This window comes from Cervus canadensis, chromosome 12 (assembly GCF_019320065.1).
Source record: "Cervus canadensis isolate Bull #8, Minnesota chromosome 12, ASM1932006v1, whole genome shotgun sequence".
Lineage (NCBI taxonomy): Eukaryota > Metazoa > Chordata > Mammalia > Artiodactyla > Cervidae > Cervus > Cervus canadensis.
The window spans coordinates 56,602,038-56,622,706 of record NC_057397.1 but is presented as its reverse complement, the minus strand read 5'-3'; positions in this window follow the sequence as shown (position 1 = coordinate 56,622,706).

Below are 20,669 nucleotides of genomic sequence, written 5' to 3'. Positions count from 1 at the left end.
CAATAATTTTTTTTCTTGTATTTTTATGAAAATACACTTCTTTCATTTTCTTCTAGTTTCTGCTGTCACCATCGCTGAGTTTTCTTTTTAACACTTGCCTCCTAAATGTGGGTGATTTTTGATTTTTAACAGTTCTGACTCCTTCTTTGTTATTTATCTCTGTAGCCCACCAGGTTCCTCTGTCCATGGGATTCTCCAGGCAAGAATATTGGAGTGGGTTGCCATTGCCTTCTCCAGGGGATCTTCCTGATCGAGGGATCGAACCTGCATCTCCCGTGTCTCCTGCATTGCAGGTGGATTCTTTACCCACTGAGCCATGGGGAAAGCCCCCGTTTATCTCTGGGTGACTACTACTGATGTATGATGCTGAACAAAAGCCCGCATAGATAATGTTGCAGCCCTAGCTGCTGCCGGAGCTCTAGCTCTGCATCCCACAGCTCAAAAGATCTCTGCCTGGATGCCTTCCTATCACCCCAAACTGACAAGTCCTGTCATCTTTCCCAGACCCACCTCACCTCCCGATTTGCCCATTTCTGCCAGTGTCACTACCTTTCATCCTCACAGTCACTCTGGCTCAAAACTTTGGAATCATCATTCCCTCTTCCTTCTTGTTTGTACCTTATAGCCACCCAGTTACCAATGCTTATCGGGTGAATGCTTAGTATTAGGTCATTGACATGGATGCATGTATGCTAAGTTGCTTCAGTTGTGTCCTACTCTTTGCGAGTCCATGGACCGTAACCCACCAGACTCCTCTGTCCATGGGGCTTCTCCAGCAAAGAACACTGGAGTGGATTGCCATGCCCTCTTCTAGGGGATCTTCCCAACCCAGGGATCGAACCCATGTCTCTTATTTCTCCTGCACTGGCAGGCAGGTTCTTTACCATTAGGGCTACCTGGGAAGTCCCAAGTAATTGAATTCTGAAAGAATTAGCCTCATGGTTTCACTTAGTATTAATCTTGGTGATCGTCTCTTTTTCCTGTCCACGCTTTCTGACCCAAGATAGACTAGGGGGAATTGGATTTCCGGGGCTGGGGGACGGTGTGAATTAGGATTTCAATGTAAGAATGAAAAAGAGTTAGCTTTCAGTTCTTTTGACATCCAAATTATATTCTTGAGAATCAAAAGGGAAAGCCTCAGGGCAGGTAGGACTTTCTGTTTATGCAATGATAAAGATTAGAAAGAGACTTGAAAGAGAGTGAGAGGGCAAAGATCACAGCAATCAGGTGGGGAAAGAACTGGGAGGCTCTTTTAGGGGTGTGTGTAATAAAGTGGGAAAATGGCAAGTGCCAGGAGCTGGCCGCCCCCTGCCATCCACCCAGCCTGCTGTATCCTTCACAGTCCTCGGAGGAGGTTGGTCCTCCCATGCATTTCATCTCGTCCATGAATTATCCCCAGGTAGCTTAGCTGGTAAAGAATCCGCCAGCAATGCAGGAGACCCCGGTTTGATTCTTGAGGCAGGAAGTTCCCCTGGAAAATGGATAGGCTATCTGCTGCAGTATTTGGGGGCTTCTTTGGAGGCTCAGACGGTAAAGAATTGGTCTGCAATGCTTAAGACCTGGGTTTGATCCCTGGGTTGGGAAGATCCCCTGGAGGAGGTCATGGCATCCCACCCCAGTATTCTTGCCTGGAGAATTCCCATGGACACAGGAGCCTGGCAGACTGTGGATCATGGGATGGCAAAGAGTCGGATATGACTGAGCGACTAAGCACAGCACAGCAGTGGACTATCCCATGAAGTTCCTATCCCTCATGTTACCTTCTACCCCCAATTCAGCAGGGCAGCAGTGGTGGTGTGGGAGTGTCCAGCAGTAACCAGCATTGAGCCTGCAAAGAACAGAGAGCTTTCTTTATTTGGGGGCTTAGGAATTGTAATTCAGGAGACACACATCCAGGTAAAATCTAGTGTTCTGGGGAAGAGACAGAATCAGGGGCTTGTAAAGGCAAATGTCACAAGGTTGCTAAAGCTGTCTGGCAGGAATAATGATTGGCTCTGACACAAGAAAGGAAATGGTTGTCCCAAAGGGACTGGCAGTTGCTAATTTTTTAAGAGTCCGATAAGTACCTTGAGTTTCCAGAACAGTGGGCAGACGTTCTGGATGACCGTGTTAAGACAATAAGTGGTCACAATTCAGATTCTATCCAGGCTGAGATGTGCATAAGACACACTTCCTTAATGTCCATCTGGTTCCTTTTGTGAGAGCTCTTAACAATACTGACTCCATTTTGATTTTCCTTTCACAGAGGAGAGAGCCCAGCGTCTGGACTGAGACAAGACTCTCATGACAAATGGCTTAGTGACTGGTATCTGCCAGAGCAACGTTTTGTAGCATCATCATGAAACGCTGATGCGGAAGTGGAATCCAGCTTGTTTTTCGTCTCAGCGGGGTTTGCGTAGCCTGGAGGAGGTTTGGAGATATCGTCTTCCTCTGAGCAGCCCTGAAGTTCAGCCACTTTTTAGTGAGGAACAGGGAACCAGGCAGGAGGGTGTGAAAGACCACCATGGAGATGATTTTACTGAAGCTACCACAAGGGAGAGAACATTCACTGGTGAGGACCATCTGAAAGAAAATGAAGAAAACCTGGAGTTTCAGAGAAAAGCAAGTAAATAATGTCAACCTAAAAAAAAAAGCACAATGTGAGAGTTGCAAGTTAAGTTTTATTTGGGGGTGAAATGAGGACTGTAGCCCAGGAGACAACACCTCAGATGGCTCTGTGAAACTGCTCCAAAGAGACAGGGGGAAATGGTCAGTATATATGTGATTTTTGGTGAAGGGGGCATGTATGCAATCAAGCACACATTTTCCCAAAAAGTTTCTACTAGTCTCATGAAACCTTAACTAGTCACGACTAAACAGTCGTTACCATGAAGGATGTTAATGCTTTTTTGGAGGAGATACAAGAATTGCGCTCATAAAATCAGCTCCTGAGATATCAAACTATCCGAAGACCTGTCCTGCCGGTTTCCCTGGAGCACCGAGTGCCTCGTTTCTGCTCTCCACCCTGAACTCCTTCAGGGGGTGTTGAAGGTCAGCAGCTGCAGCAGCACGTGACTTAATCCTTGTAGAGGTATAGATGGCAAGTGCCCATGGAAAGTGACAATCTGTAGTTGGCAACACAGTGTCCTGAGGAAAGGTGGGAGCAAGTGAGTCTTATCCGGGTCATGAGGAGTCTCTGTCAGGGTAGGGTGATCCTTTGTGCTTCACCCTTTCTTGGAACATGATAACAGTGGACCCCTGCACTGTTTCTTAATTATAGCTGCTTCCTGGGAACTCAGGGCTCAGATAAACTTCAACATTGTCAAAGGAAAACTATAAAGCAAATATGTGTATGCTGCTATTTCCCGCCTCTGCAGTGAAAAGCTTCCTTTTAAAAAAGCTTCTTTTTAAAATTGAAGTATAGTTCACTCACAATATTATATTAACTTCAGGTATACAACACAGGACTTCCCTGGTGGCTCAGATGGCAAAGAATCTGCCTGCAATAAGGGAGGCCTAGGTTCGATCCCTGGGTTGGGAAGATCCCCTGGAAGATGGTATGGCAACCCACTCCAGTATTCTTGGAGAATCCCCATGGACAGAGGAGCCTGGTGAGCTACAGTCCTTGGGGTCACAAAGAGTCGGACACGATTGAGCGACTAAGTGCACACACATACATAACCCCTGATTTGGTCTCTGTATCTGTGAGTCTGTTTCTGCTTTATTATATTTATTCATTCGTTTTATTAGATTCCACGTTTAAGTGAAAACCTACGGGATTTGTCTATCTCCGACTTGTTTCACTAAGCACAGCATCCTCCTGCGGTCACAGGCTTCTTTTCACATAGCTGGCACTCTATCTTGTTCCCCACTAGTCATCAACCAATTCTTAATAAAGTGTGAAACACCTCAGGTTCTGATCTGCATAAAAATGGTATTTGTGCAGTTATGTTTAGACTACATTACGACTTTTAAAGGCAGGAGAAGCCCATTTTAATGGTAATCTTTCAAAGCGAAGTTTCTGACAGATGACAATTCACTTGGACAGTTACGTGGAAATCTCTGCTGCAGAGGGAAGACGCGTGCATTCTCTTGGCACACCCAGGGCTGATGGGATGCCCGTGATCACAGGGCCTCTGGGAGCCTCTGCAGAGTCAGTGTCTCAACTTCTGAGAATGGGGGCTGGTGAGCTCTTTGTGGTGGGAGCTGCCCTGGGCATTTTAGGGTGTTCTGCAGCATTTCCGGCCTCTCCTCTCTTCATGACATCAGCACTCCCATCTCTCCCTCCCATCTGCATGCGGGGCCATCAGAAATGTCTGCAGAGGTTGCCAATGTCCTCTGGGGGCCAAAACTGTCCCCAGTCGAGAAACACTGATTAGAGTTTATATGAAGTAAGCTCCTGGTGGCTCAGACGGTAAAGAATCTGCCGGCAATGCAGGAGACCCGGGATTGATCCCTGGGCCGGGACAATCCCTTGGAGAAGGCAATGGCAAACCACTCCAGTATTCTTGCCTGGAGAATCCCACGGTGGACTATACAGCCCATGGGGTCGCAAAGAGTCAGACACGACTGAGCGGCGAACACTTTCACTTTCACGTGAAGTTCGAAAAACAAATTTGTATATTAATGCAGATATATAGAATCTAGAAAAATGGTTCTGATGAACCTACTTGTAGGGAAGGAATGGAGACACAGACATAGAGAACAGACTTGTGGACCCAGCAGGGAAAGGAGAGAGTGGGATGAATGGGGAAAGGAACACCGACGTATGTATACTACCGTGTGTAACATAGCTGGCCAGAAGTTGCTGAGTAACACAGGGAGTCCAGCCTGGCACTTCATAATGACCTAGAGGGGTGGGGTAAGGGGAGGGGAGGGAGGCTCAATAGGGGAGGTGGTATGTGTATAATTATGACTGATTTGCACTGTTGTATGGCAGAAACCAACACAACACTGTAAAGCAAATTTCCTCCAATTTTAAAATAAATTTAAAACAGAGTGCATATGCTCTAGAGTCAGGAAGTGTTGAGAATAGGAATGGAGAATATAAGCCCTACTTTGAAACAGAGTTTAAAAAATGAATTAGGTTTATAGGATAGTAACCTGAAAAAAAAAAAAAAAAAAAAAGATGGTTGGATGGCATCAGCAAGCGACTCAATGAACATGAGTTTGAGCAAACTCCGGGAGTTGGTGATGGACAGTGAAGCCTGGCATGCTTCATGCCAGTTCATGGGGTCGCAAAGATTCAGACATGACTGAGCGACCGAACTGAGCTGAACTGAACCTGAAACGGCATTGCAGGCCAGGGACACAGGCAGAACAGCACAGTATAATCGGCACCAAGGGCTAAAGAGCCAAGGGAGGGATGAGGGAAAGACTGGCGCCTAATTAGGAAAGACCTGGGAGTTTCCAAATGAATCAAGAATAGTGTGATCAGGAGATTAAAAGTCCTCTCGAAGGGCCTATGCTATAGTTGTTGAATTCTTATTATGATATTTTAGTACTGAATTATCTCATATGAAGATATACACTGTTGTTTTGTTCAACTTATGTGGATAAATGATATTTAAAAGGACATATGTTCAGGCGTGCTGTTTTCCTTTTCATGTTTCAGGAGAACTTCATGACTTGGTTTGAGACTCAATTATGCCATCTGGTGTTACAAACCTCAAACTGCAGGCAAACAGGATCCAGAGAAAATTATTTTAGTGTCTAACAGGCAGGTTGTTATCTTTGTTATTGTTGGTTTCAGAGACATAAAAACCAAAAAAACCCAACCTACAACAAGATGGTGTTGATGGCAGTTTAATGTGCCATTGTTTTCAGTAATATTTCTGTTTTAACAGTACTTTCACTAGTTTTAAATCTCTCGTGGGTAGGGATCGTGTCTCATTTGCCTTAGTATCCTTAGCACAATCCTTAGAATACAGTAGATGCTTAAAAAATATTTGGTGAAGAAATGAATGAATACATACATGTGGTTTGGGACTCAGAGAAGTGGATCTCCTGAGCAAAATTTTATGCAGACAGGTATATTGTGCTGGGCAGCGGTAGGACAAGGGAAAAGCAGCTTGCATAGTTTCTATGGCGTTTCTGTGGCATAGTTTCTATGGCATTCTACGGCATAGTTTCTATGCCATCACTGGGAATTGATCCTTAGAGAGTAGACCCATATAGTGATGTGGGCCCCCTATTTCGGCGTGGAGTACAACATGTATCATTATCTCAACAAAGAAACTTAACTGGGACCAGGTATGTTTCCTAGAGCTCTCTCACCTCCAAGTCACAGACATCATCCTGACTTTCAGCTCTGTCAAGAAGATCTGTTTCTGCAACCGATACATTTGAGGTTTACAAACTGTATTTGTGCAACTGCATAGCCAAGTTCACTGGTGGGAACTAGAGAGTTTTCTTAGACCCTGTTCACGTGTGAATTTGTGTGTCAAAATGAAGATGTAGAAATATCCACTATAGACATTCTCCTGTACTGTGTAACGTTGTGGAGTGCCACGAGATTTATAGCTTGAGAACATAAGGCACAGATTTTGTAAAATTTCATGGAGTTTTGCCAGGAAGGACAGGAAGGAGTCAATCACATTCCTCTGATTTTAAGTATTTATTTTATCGATTGGTGGAATGATAAAAACTTTCATTCTTTTTTTCCCCACTCATTCCTTTTTTGTCCTATGTGCTTCAATTTTGCCCAACTGTGCAACCCTACGAACTGTAGCGCGCCAGGCTCCTCTGTCCATGGGATTCTCCAGGCAAGAATACTGGAGCGGGTTGCCATGCCTTCCTCCAGGGGGTCTTCCCCACCCAGGGATTGAACTCGCATCTCTTTATCTCTCCCGCATTGGCAGGCAGGTTCTTTACCGCTAGTGCTACCCGGGAAACCATTTCTTCTATACACGTGCTAATTGCGTACTTGTTCTGAGTAGAGAACTGTGCTTGGAGCCTTTAAAAGTTTAAAAGTGAGGAAGGTGGGGGAAGCTTTCCTCTAAGAATTTAATCGAGTTGGGGTGACTTGACTGGAGAAGAAGCACACTCCCTTTTTATGTATTAAAACAAAAAAGGAGAAAGCTTAAGAGTTAAGTAAAAATGCAACTAGTGCAACTTTACAAGCCCCTGACCACATTCTGTGATTATAGTTCTAAGTTCAATATGCTTATTTGGTGTAATGAATGGAGAATTGAGCAGAATACACTCCTTGTTCATCCTGCTGTTCATCATTCGGTTGTTAATTCACCAAATGCCACTTGAAAGCCTGAATATTCAGTGACAGTGGACCTGATGGAGAAAAAGGTGATTACTGCAGAAAGGCAGTGAGGAGGGGAAAGCAAGAACCCAGACTCTGATAGAGAAAAATTCCCACTTTCAGCTGGTTTGCTTTGAGGGCAAGGAGAAAGAAAAATGTAGTTCTAAATCCAACAACTGATCCATCTTAGGCCTTGTCGTGATTCACATCATCAGTTGAAGGATTTGGGAAGAAATCTTTGTAAGCCAACCAGAATGCTTTCAGTCGAGAAGAAATGTGAAGTTTCTATCTTACCCAGGAGCCTTAAGAAGTTTACAACATGCAACCTACCTAAAATCTGAGGAAGGCGCACCACCTGATCATTTTCTTTTCCATCCTTTGGCTTCCTTTAATTAGCTCTAGGGAGTAGACCTTAACGTATCCGGCAGATGGGACATTCACACACTGAATCATTTGCTTTCACAGTCCTTACCTCCTTCAGGCATCAACGTAGATGTAGACAGTCATGCATTTTAGTGGGTGCTCGGCTCAGATTTCAACTTGAACATATGTCTGTCATAGTTTCTGAACTTGAGTTAATGTCTTGAAGTGACAATGGTGAGAAAAATCTCTTAATTGGGCTTCTGTTTGAGTTTGATTATTAAGGACAATGAGCGTAACTATTTATTAGTCTAAGTAAGTCCCTCTGCCATGGAAACATCTGTCATGGGAAAGCGCTAAGGCTATGTACTACACTGGCAAGTATGGTGTACAATTCCGCTTCAGTGACGAAAGGTGATCTTACCATCCATAAAAAAGCCTGCAATTCCATAAAAATCCATCCAGCTGTAAAGTGTAAACTTGACTTTAAAGGAATGTTGTTGGCCATTGTTGTGGACTCGCAAACATTAATCTTAATTAGAACTGGTCTATCAAGTTGTTCTGACTCTGTTCCTTTGGTATGTCCTTCTACCCTACTCCCTGATTTTAAATTAATTAATGTTTTAATTTAAAGTGATTAAATTCCATGCTGTAGGTGCAATTGTTGAGGGACTCCTGGAATCAGACCCAGTGTATGGTATCATGAGTGTTCGCCAACAGTGGACAGGATTCAATCATTGCTGGGCACACAGATGACTGTTTGTGGATGGGCAGGTCTCTTCGTGGACCAGGACAGGGTATAATGCTGGGCTTCTCAAAGTTCAGTTATTGACTCACTTCACAATTTTTGCCCCTTCGGTGTATTGTCTGTTGTTGTTCGGTCACCCAGTCGTGTCAAACTCTTTTTGACTCCATGGTCTGCAGCACTCCAGGCCTCTCTGTCCTTCACTGTCTCCCAAAGTGTGCCCAAGTTCATGTCCATTGCATCAGTGATGCCATCCAGCCATCTCATCCTCTGACACCCTCTTCTCCTCTGTCCTCAATCTTTCCCAGCCTGTACAATTTCTAATTTAAAATTTTCCCTTACATTAACTCATATTTTAAAAATTTACATACTATTCTGGCCTCATCTTAAGTAGTACTATTCATGTATGGGAGAAGTGTTATGCCCTTTGTATACATTATTTTGAGCTTCCCTGGTAGGTCAGCTGGTAAAGAATCAACCTACAATGTGGGAGGCCTGGGTTCAGTCCCTGGGTGGGGAAGATCCCCTGGAGAAGGGAATGTCTATCCACTCTAGTATTCTTGCCTGGAGAATCCCCATGGATAGAGGAGCCTGGTGGGCTACAGTCTGTGGGGATGCAAAAACGGACACGACTGAGCGACTAAGCACAGCACAGTACATGCGTTATTTTGTGAGATCTGTGACCCCCATTTTTTCACATTGTTGACATGTCTGAGGTCGTGATGTCTCTGACAATGAATACCAGGGATCATCTGTGTGCTTTCTGCTGACCAGTCAGCCCTCAGGATGTAATTATCATTGCGTGAAACCTTCTGGCAAGAAGAAGGCGGCACTGGATAAAATTTGAAGAATGGATGTGACTTAGAAGGTAAAGAATCTGCCTGCAATGCAGGAGACTGGGGTTCAATCCCTGGGAGGGGAAGATCCCCTGGAGAAGGGAGTGGCAACCCACTCCAATATTGTTGCTTGGAGAATTCCTTGGATAGAGGAGCCAGGTGGGCTACAGTCCAAGGGGTCGCAAAGAGTTGGATACGACTGAGCGACTAACACTTTCACTTTCACTTTGTTAGTGACATGGATGAACATCCTGCAGACAATGGGGGAGCATCCTTGAAGAAACACAGATTTATTAGGGCATGCTCTGCAAGGCGTGGATGATGACATCATGGGGGAGCCCATGGGCTTTGTTGACCTTGAGTTTACAAACAATTCAGAAGAATTTGACACTTGATTGTAAAGAAATCTGAGAAATCTTTTGGCCAATTAAATTTGCTTATACGTTCCTTTATATGTATGTCCACATGTATTTTATTTTAAAATACTATGCCCGAAGAAGCTTAAGAGCTCTTTTAGCAAGAGTAAAATAGAAATATTAAATGATAACTTTGGGTCATGATGTGTTTGTTTGCTTGTTGTTTGTTTTCTTACAGTACATAAAATCCTGGTGTATGTTACAATTGAAAGTGTCTTAAATGTGATAAAATATTGTATTGCTTTTGTAATACACATTAAATTAAAAACAAAACAATCTGTCCAGGAAACCTTAAAGCTTCTCAAGGACCCCCAGTGGTGCATATGCTGTGTTTGGGGTCACATTTGTACACTGATTCAGTCAGTTCAGTCACTCAGTCGTGTCTGACTTTTTGCGACCCCATGAATCGCAGCACGCCAGGCCTCCCTGTCTATCACCAACTCCCGGAGTTTACTCAAACTCATGTCCATTGAGTTGGTGATGCCATCCAACCATCTCATCCTCTGTCGCCCCCTTCTCCTCCTGCCCCCAATCCTTCCCAGCATCAGGGTCTTTTCCAATGAGTCAACTCTTTGCATGAGGTGGCCAAAGAACTGGAGTTTCAGCTTCAGCATCTGTCCTTCCAATGAACACCCAAGACTGATCTCCTTTAGGATGGACTGGTTGGATCTCCTTGCAGTCCAAGGGACTCTCAAGAGTCTTCTCCAACACCACACTTCAAAAGCATCAATTTTTCAGTGCTTAGCTTTCTTCACAGTCCAACTCTCACATCCATACATGACCACTGGAAAAACCATAGCCTTGACCAGACGGACCTTTGTTGGCAAAGTAATGTCTCTGCTTTTTAATATGCTATCTAAGTTGGTCATAACTTTCCTTCCAAGGAGTAAGCGTCTTTTAATTTCATGGCTGCAATCACCATCTGCAGTGATTTTGGAGCCCCCCAAAATAAAGTCTGACACTGTTTCCACTGTCTCCCCATCTATTTCCCATGAGGTAATGGGACCAGATGCCATAATCTTAGTTTTCTGAATGTTGAGCTTTAAGCCAACTTTTTCACTCTCCTCTTTCACTTTCATCAAGAGGCTTTTTAGTTTGTCTACACTCTCTGCCATAAGGGTGGTGTCATCTGCCTATCTGAGGTTATTGATATTTCTCCCAGCAATCTTGATTCCAGCTTGTGCTTCTTCCAGCCCAGCGTTTCTCATGATATACTCTGCATATGTTAAATAAGCAGGGTGACAATATACAGCCTTGATGTACTCCTTTCCCTGTTTGGAACCAGTCTGTTGTTCTATGTCACTGATTAAGTGGGGTCAATTGTGGGTTGGAATCAGTCCTCATTCACTTACTAGTGGTGTGATTTGAGCTAGTGACTTACTTGTTACGTCCCAGTTGCTCTACCTGTTACATGGATGTCTTGAGTGGACACCCTCAGGAGCAGACCCTGAGACAAAAATATGAGTGTAAACAGTATTGGGATCCTGGGAAGCAGAGGCGGAGGGAAAGTGAGACAAGGATGGAAAGGTTGGAAAGGATGGAAAGGACAACCTGCACAGGTTGTTCACCGGTAGGTCACCACTGTGGGCAGTTGAGCCCGGATCCCACTGGGATCATCTGACCCTGGCATATGTAGCACATGCCTCAGAGTTAACCCAGGGGCAGGGAAGATACTGATTTATCAAGTACTTATTTTCCAAGTATTTGATAAGTACTTATTTATCGAGCACCAGTCTGTGTGATTGAGAGCTACTTCCGGTGACGTCAACTCTGCAGCAGTTCTGGCTGTCCCGTGCAGCTGCAGGCTTCTCCTGAGGCAGAGAAGGGCTGGTGCTTGCAGAAGGAAGTGGTTGACACCTGTGATAACAGTGAGAACTCAGGGGGTACAGGCAGAACATCAACAATATTGCCTCCAATGGGAAAGATAACACACCTCAAGGTACTGTTGTGAGTGTTAAATGCAATCAGACCACACACTTGGGTTTCCCAGGTGGCACCAGTTGTAGAGAACCCACCTGCCAATGCAGGAGAGGTAAGAGCCTTGGGCTTGATCCCTGGATCAGGAGGATTTCCTGGAGGAGGGCATGGCAACCCACTCTAGTTTTCTTGCCTGGGTAATCCCATGGACCTGGTGGGCTACAGTCCTTGGGGTTGTAAGCAGTCAAACACAACTGAGCAATTGCACACACACGCACTATTTTCTGTTTAATGACTGAGGTGAGCGACCATCTCCCTTCCTCTGGGCCAGAATGAGAAGTTCTATAGTCTTGACCATTGCTGACAGCCTTCCATGCTCTAAATTTGAGCGTTCCGAAGCCTTAGCTGTCATTGTAGAGGAGAGAGACATAAAGAAGGAATGGGTTGGGTCTGTTTTAAAACACAGCCAACTCTAGAGACTCCTGGAGGGGTGGGGTGGGGATAAACCATACCTCTCCTGATGTTTCCTGATGTTCCTCATGAAAGATCTGAGTTCATCGATGTGGATAATACAAATCATGTTTTCATGGAGGGGCAGACGGTGTGTATCACCCTGTTGGGAAGCCATGAGGCCCTCACAAATGTCCTTGCAAGTTAAGTTCCATCTTGTCTCTGCTGTGGTGAAGAGGTATCAGGATGTTTGCATTGCTCAGGGGATGAGGAAGTAGAAGAAGAGTCCTGACATTCTTTTCTTATGAGAGATTCTCAAAATTTTCTCAAGGTAGCACTGTGCTCCAAGTCAAGCCACACAGCTGTGGGGAGGTTGATGTTCCTTGGTCACCTGTTCAAAGGCAGAAAAGGATGAGAGAGGCTGAGAGATTTCTGGGATCAAGGATTCCCAGCCCTTACATGGTTCTTTTATCACACCCATACGTTCTTGAGGGAGCCCTGAGGAGAGGATCCTTGAGGCTCCTTGAGGCACCTTGAGACACTGGGTCCCTTCTTCTGGTGAGTGGGATTGGGCTACACGAAGACTCTAGTGGTCAGATTGCCTGCCCCTGAATCCAAGCTCCATAATCTCCTACCTTTGTTGCAGGAAGGGGGACCTCTTCCAGGGCCCGAAACTGGGCTCTTGTCTAACACTCGGAAATGAATTGTCCGAGGAGTCACATGTGCTGACAAAGCAAGAGATTTCATTGGGAAAGGACACCCGGGCGGAGAGCAGGAGGGTGAGGGAACCCAGGAGAACTGTTCTGTCGCGTGACTCGCAGTCTCGGGTTTTATGGCGATGGGATTAGTTTTCAGGTGGTCTTTGGCCAATCATTCTAATTCAGAGTCTTTCCTGAAGAAATGCGTGGCGCACGCATTGCTCAGCCAAGATGGATGCTAGCGAGAGGGATTCTGGGAAGTGGACGGACACGTGGTGTCTCCTTTTGACCTTTCCCAAACTCTTCCGGTTGGTGGTGGCTTATTAGTTCTGTATTCCTTATCAGGATCTCCTGTCATAAAACAACTCATGCAAATGGTTACTATGGTGCCTGGCCAATCAGTGTGCTTCCCCTAACAACTCCCCCCTGAGAGACTTCATACTCAAGATGCTTCTTGGGAACTGGGGCGAAGGTCTCTTTCTTCTGTAACTTCTTGCTGCTGTGCCTGGGCGTAGGCCTGCCTAGCAGAGCAGAAGTCTCTCTCTCCCTGATCTAAGTTGGGGTGTTCCATATCTGAAACCAGCTTTCACTCTTGTAATAACAGCAATTTAGTTTGAAACTGTTGGCGCCTCTCAGAGAAGAAATAGACAGGGCCAAACAGGAGACCTAACAGGATGGTCATCATTTGTCCCCAGAAGCAGGAGGCAACATTTGGGGTGAGGGCTGCAGGGTCTGTGACTTTTTTTTTTTTTTTGGCTGGTGGTGAAGCAAAAGAGCTGTGCTCCAGGAGTCTTGTGTTTAGTCTGAAGTTACTATCCTCCACCTGGGTGGGGGCTCCAATTCTGTAGAAGAACTCAAAGACATTGTTATGCATATTTCTTTGAGTAGGAACCAGGACCCTGTCTCAAGGCTGTACCACCATTTGATTCTCCTGTTTCTGTATCCCCTCCCTTCCCTGATTAGCAATCGTTTGAATCCACCCTATGGAAATCAGGGAAGGTCAAGGAGGCTGAATGAAGCCTGTATCCTACAGATAAGAAATGGAGAACACAGAGCAGATTTGTACTCCAGAGTCGCCACCCCACAGAGTCCTGCTCGGTTTTAATTTAGGGAACAGGGCAACTATGACTGTGATAACTTCCTGTCAAAATGGGGCATAGGACTGCCTCAGCTTGGAGAAGAGACACTGAATTGGAAGTATTCCTGAGTTCCAAGTCCTAGATCTGAGCCTTGTACGATTGAAATCTCAATCCCTTGGTCTGCCATTTTGTTGTAACAGACCCAATTAGTAGTAGCTGGAGGAGGGATAACTGGAATTTTAATAGACAAAATAAATCTCTTTCTTTTTAGAAGAATAGGCCTGAAACCCAGTCTGGACCTGGCATTTTGGGGAGACTTTTAGCTAGGTGGCCGGTTGCCTAGTTTTATAAAAAGTAAGGTTGCAGTTACCAGCTTCCAGCAGACATTGTTTTGAGAATGGTGGCATCTAAGCCTGACATGACTCAGAAAACTCAAGTGTTTAGCAATACAACGTATAATCTGAAATTACACCCATAGTATAACCTGGTTATTTCCCAGGATGTCTGAACCATAGCTGAGTACTCTATTTTGACTTTTAGTTATGAAATTTTTCCTTAATAGCCAAAGCAGATGTCACCATTAATGATGTCAGTGTTTCTCTAGGTATGAGAAGATGCAAGAATTGGGACTCATAAAATCTCCTGAAAAGATCTAACTATCTGAAGGCCTGTTTTGCCAGGTTTTTTCAGAGCACAGAGCGCCTCATTCCTGATTTTCACCCTGAACTCCTTTCAGGGCCGTTGAAAGTCGGCAGTTGCAGTGGCCATGATTTAATCTCTGTAGATGTAGATGGCATGTGTCAATCTTCAGTTGGCAGAGCCCCTTTTTGCTCATAAACTTGACCATGATTTTGAGGGGGCATTTCATGACCATTTTATCCCATGGTGCTGAGAATGTCCATTCTCAGGTTTGGCAAAGATTTTGTTGACAGGCCACTCAATGTGCTGTTACTGGACTAGGCCATAAAACAGTATCCAAAATTCTCTGGACCGCCTGTCTTACTAGCCTCTTGGTCCAGGAAAACATTCCCTCTTGTTGCTTTTTCTCATATCTAGAGTCACACTCTTATCATCATCGATCTCATAGGGAACTATATATTATTCTATCAGAGGCCTCAGTCACACATTTGGCAGTGCAAGAAATAGCAATTTTGTAAAACAAGTGAAATACAAAGAACATAGCCAGCAGTATTAAAGTCACAAGTAAGACTTAAGAGCTTCCATTAGATGTAGCCCAGTATATCTCAGGTCATCTGACTTAGTCTACTCTGTATGAATCTTTATCTTTCAGGGAAATTATACATTGGCACCACCATCTATAAGGCACATAGCCCAGTTTTCTAGTGTTACTAGACTGATTATCCTTAGTATGATTTAATTGTTTTCAACACAGAGGAGACTTTAAACCTAAATTACCATAGCCTGATGTTATCTATATAAATCCATCTCATAATTGTGGGAGATTTCTTTCTCCTTTGCTGAAACTTTTCTTGTTGCTCTGACTGAGCTCGAATAATAGAAAAAGGCTCAAATTTATGGCCAGAGTCAGAGTAGGCATAATTAATTGGCCCAGTGAGGGGATCCCGTCTGGTAGTATCACAGTGACCTGAATATGACTATAATTTTTTTTTTTTTTTTAAAGTAAACTTCCTCAGGGCCAACCAGTTAGAGTCTTGTAGTAGAGAAATTTACCAAGGTAACCCAGAACTAGATACAGGTAATTGGCCACAAACCCAACAATTGGATTGATTTCTAAAACTAGCATAGGATCAGGCCTATGATAGAAAAGCATTTGATTTATATGCAAAGGTCTAAGAGGTCAAGAAAACATTATAAATGATCATATGAATCAGGTCCAGCATCTTGGAGAAGCTGTCTACCTCTGATGTCGTTGTCTTCTCATCCTGGTGTAGTGTAGTTTCTCCTGTTTGAGCATCATTTTAAGGTGAGATCAGGTCGGCTGTCTTCTCTATAGACCAATCCAGTGTAGGGTCCTTTGGAAGTGGGAATTAATCTAAGAGTTAATTTCCCTTCAGTGTCATTGTGCATGAACTAGTTAAGAGTACCTGATAAAAAGTCCTTCCATCCAGGTTGGAGACAGTCCCTTAAATTATGTCTTTTTCCAGTCCTGGTTGCAGGTCATGAGGCATCTGATCTTCATCCAAAGATAGATTACTGAGATAAGCTTCAGAAACAAACTTAGGGTGTTCTTTAAGAATTCAGTTAAATTTTGCATTAATAGCACATAACAGCAAAGAACTATCCAAGAAATGAGTCTTACTACATGCAGACCTCCATTAATAAACTGGGATTTAACATTTTTTGAAATATCTTTTTCTCCCTAAAGTTACCCTCATTTTTATCAAATACAACCAAATTAAGGCTAGTTTGTTTGCAAAATAGGTCTGTTCTCACTAATTTTGGTCTGATGATTTATATAACCATAATTGATTGTAGACTTTTTATTTTGCTGAAACACTTATAGAATCTCAGACTGAACTTTTAATATAAAACAGGGTTGGGAAACTCACACCAGAGGCTTATCACAGATTTTGCCTAACAAATCTAGGTAAACTCTTCCCTTTTTAAGGTCTTAAGAATTCCTTGAGATTTTTGTACCTATTAGTGAGATAACCTTCCTAGCTCATTTGATAAACTTACTGGAAACCTAAGAGTTTCAAATTTCTGGAGGAGTCAGATAGAGAGAAAATATAATTGTTTTGTTTATAATGTATAATTTTACCAAATTATTTTCATAATTAGTTTGAGAGGAAGGTTTTCCCTACTCCTGGAAGACACAAGATTCAAACCTGTAATTTTTCAGATAGAAACCATAAAAGTTATAAGCATATTCGCTGGTTCATTCAGTCCTTTGTTAACTTTTGTGAAGTCATCAGGTTTCTCATTAGAACACATATCATTAGAACATATCAAAGTGTTAAGAACTCCATATAATTTCTAGGATATCTGTATTAGTAATTTTACCATACATTATAACATGAGTGGATTTATTACTCATTTGATAATCTTTTTCATGTAATTTAACCAACCAAATAAACACAGTTTAATATCTCTCTTTGGGATGTTTCAGGGGCCCTCTGAAGCACCCCAAAGTTAGCTAGAGGTCAAAGGAACTTCAAAAGAATTCTATTTAGGAAGTATTATCGAAAAGATCAATTAAAAGCATTTAGAACATTTGGTCAGATTTAGTCAATGTTGATGGGTGTATCATTTAGCTTGTTGATATGTCACAATGGGTGTAAATACCAAGGTTCAAGGTCTAGTGAAAGTCAGCTCGCCATCTTGGACCTAATTGGCTCTAACCACTTTTCTTATGGCTGTCATTACTAACAAAATCCATTTATCTAACTAATTGTAATCCAATTTTAGAAAATCCTGATCATGCATAACTCTTTTGAGTATTTTTTCATACCTTTTTTTTACTGAAAGCACACTTCCTGCTTTCCTTTAGCAGCCAAGAGCTAACTTTTTATATTAGCATTTTATAGATTGGTGAGCATAAATACCAGTGATAATTTCTAAAACCCTTGCTGTCTTAAAACATTTTGGGATGGCATCAAACATTATTCATTTATAGTCCCAAATCTCTTTAGTTTTTCTGTAAAAGGAAATCAGTGTTTAGTAGTAAATGTTTCAAAATCTTATTTCATTTGGAAATGACCTAATTATTTAATAGGCTTCCAATACTTAGTTTAGCACAACCCTTAGAAATTCAAGTTACGCCAATCTGGGAGACTATTGTGGACAGATATTCTTAAAGAATAATTATTCTTAATAGAGTTTATATACAAACTCATACCTTATTTACATTTTTTAGAAGTTTTTTCACTCGAGGTAATTTCCTTGTTGACAAACTTGTAACAGGTATAATATTTAACTTATATTAAACCTAGGTACAATGAAAATATTCTACTTGATGTTAGTTACTCTAAGACATGTCTATATTAGATAGGTCAACAAACAAACATTAATATCAGGTATTTAATACTGAATATTTCCCAGTTCACCTGAACCTGGAATTTATTGTTTTATTTATAATTATTTGATTTGTAAGTGCTTACCTTTTTTTTAAGCCAATTAAATAGAGCTCATTTACAAATTAACCTAAAAGATATTACCCAGAGACAAAGACATTCCAAGACATATTTAGACAGACACAGTGCAAGATCTAGCTTCATTTTTTAAGTTTGGTCATGAATTAGATATTACAATATAAAATTTAAATAAATAACATTTTTAAAGGCTTTTTTCCTTTTTCTCTCAGTCTCAGGAGTTAGAGATGGTCTAGATAAGTGTTCCTGAGAGCCCTGGTCTCAAGGCACAGGGAAAGAAAATCAAGTTCTAACAAAATGGCGGCAGGTCTAAATGGTGGCCAGACAAAGCAAAATGGCTGTCACAAATCACAACACAGAACAGAGTTAAAACACACACATATAAACCTGGCAGTCCTCATCAGACACTCCCTTAAATACAAGATTACAGTCTCTCAGAAAACCTTCTATAGAGACACAAAACTTCAGATGTTTTCAAAGATTTCAAAAGGAGGAAAGGAAGCCAGGTTGAAAGAAGGAGGAAAAGGCGGGAAAGGGGGGCAAAAGGGGTGGCCTTACAGACGCCTCCTGCCACCTGAAGACACCCAGGCATTACGGGACTTTTCCCTGGGCTTCCAGAAAAGGGAGGACTGGAACTTGGCTCTACCAGAAACCAGACCAGAAAATTTGAGTTCTCTGCCAAGAGGAGGTGATCAGTCTCCAATCCTCAGCTCAAGCTGAGGCCCTTTGACCAGATTCCTGCGTCCAGGGCCGGGGGACTAGAAAAATGGGAAGGATAGGAAGGGCTAAGGAGAGGAAAGAGAGAGGGAAGAGGAGAGAGGTCAATAAAGTCTCTTGTTCCTTACCAGTCGGGGCACTCTGGCCAGTTGTCTGTGTCAGGAGGAGACCAGGGACAAAAGGGTCCCAGTTGCGGCTGCTGGCTCTGGTCCATTGGCAGGCAAGCTGGCCCCTGAGTACCCTGAGTGGTCAGGATGTCAGTCTCAGCGCAGAAGAGTTCCCACCAGAGTCGCCATTTGTTGCAGGAAGGGGGACCCCTTCCAGGGCCCGAAACTGGGCTCTTGTCTAACACTCGGAAATGAATTGTCCGAGGAGACACATGTGCTGACAAAGCAAGAGATTTTATTGGGAAAGGGCACCCGGGTGGAGAGCAGTAGGTAAGGGAACCCAGGAGAACTGCTCTGCCATGTGGCTCACAGTCTCGGGTTTTGTGGTGATGGGATTAGTTTCTGGGTGGTCTTTGGCCAATCATTCTAATTCAGTCTTTCCTGGTGGCGCACGCATTGCTCAGCCAAGATGGATGCTAGCGAGAGGGATTCTGGGAAGTGGACGGACACGTGGTGTCTCCTTTTGACCTTTCCCAAACTCTTCCGGTTGGTGGTGGCTTATTAGTTCCATATTCCTTATCAGGATCTCCTGTCACAAAACAACTCATGCAAATGGTTACTATGGTGCCTGGCCAGGGTGGGCAGTTTCAATCCGTGTGCTTCCCCTAACACCTTTGTAATCTCAGGCAGGTTACACAAGCTCACTGCACCTCAGTTTTCTCACCTGTAGGGAAGATACAGCAGCAGCACTTACCTCATAAAGCTGTGGGGAGGATTAAAGAAAGCGACAAGCACTTAGCGCAATACCTGGCATGGAGTTATTGCTTGACACATATTAACTATCGCTGCTGCCGCTGTGGGTATTATTGTTAATTATTCTCATGGTTATGATTATGATTTGCCTAGTCAGACTTAAGTGGATGGTGCTAGAGACAGAACTCCCTAGATCCAGATCCTAAACTTGTGTTTGCATTCTTATCTCTCCCATGGTGAAGAGAAAGCCTTAAGGAGAAGTAAACCATGAGTCTCCACCTTTAAAGCTTTCACTCTGGAGCAGAGCTGATCACCCACCTGTGGCCTTTCCAAGTGGGGGCATCTCCTGGGAGAGGAGATTCTTTGTCTTTGGTCTTTACCACCTCAGCAGCTCCAGAGAAGATACCTTCTCCAAATGGCCAGGCCAGGGAGGCCTCTTCGCATCAAAGCCAGGGCTTCAGCCTCCTTAACGGGCCTGTCTAAAGCCCTGCTCCCCAGCAGGGATTGCTGTCTGAGGGTGCCCTTGGCTGTGGCCCTCCTTGGGTTTCTTCCCAGATGGTGGACAGTGAGGAGGGAGAAATAATTGTGAAGAAAGGAGGCTGGAGCTCAAAGGACAGACGAGCCTGTGGAAGCTTTGAAAGGCCAACTAGTTTATGTTTTCATCAGTATTTCTTTAAAATCTCACTGCTCAAAAGCATAGCAGAGTTTCCTGTGGAAGAAACACGTGATTCACCTGCATTCAGACCAATGTGTACACTTCATACATATTCATGAATGCATTTCTAGTATTCTAAGGAATATCAGCAGTAGTTTCATTTGGGTCAGAATAGGGCACATTAATGAAGGACGGGGAAGCCTGGAGTGCTGAAGTCCATGGGGTCGCAAACACTTGGACATGACTTAGCAACTAAACAACAAAGGCATGCTATGAATTAGTCTGAAGATTGGGGCTAAAATTGGAAAGGGAAGAGGGAAACTAAGGGGAGAAGGGAACATTCTCTAGGTCCATTGGCTTCATATCTGTTCCCTCATATGCATGCAATTGATGAAAAAGGTCTTATTATTCTCATTGGGCTGCTGCCCAACCTGAAAAGCGGGTAAGCAGCTGAGTCTAGCTGCAGCCCCAGGATTGGCTGATTTCGAAGCCCACGTCTTGTTCACTCTCATTTTCCTTCAGTAGTAAAGAAAAAAAAAAACAAAACTGCCTTGTGATCAAGTTAAATGGAAATTTAAGTGGCATTGAGATAAGCTGGCATGCCCAGCATCACTCTGTTTACTTGAAAG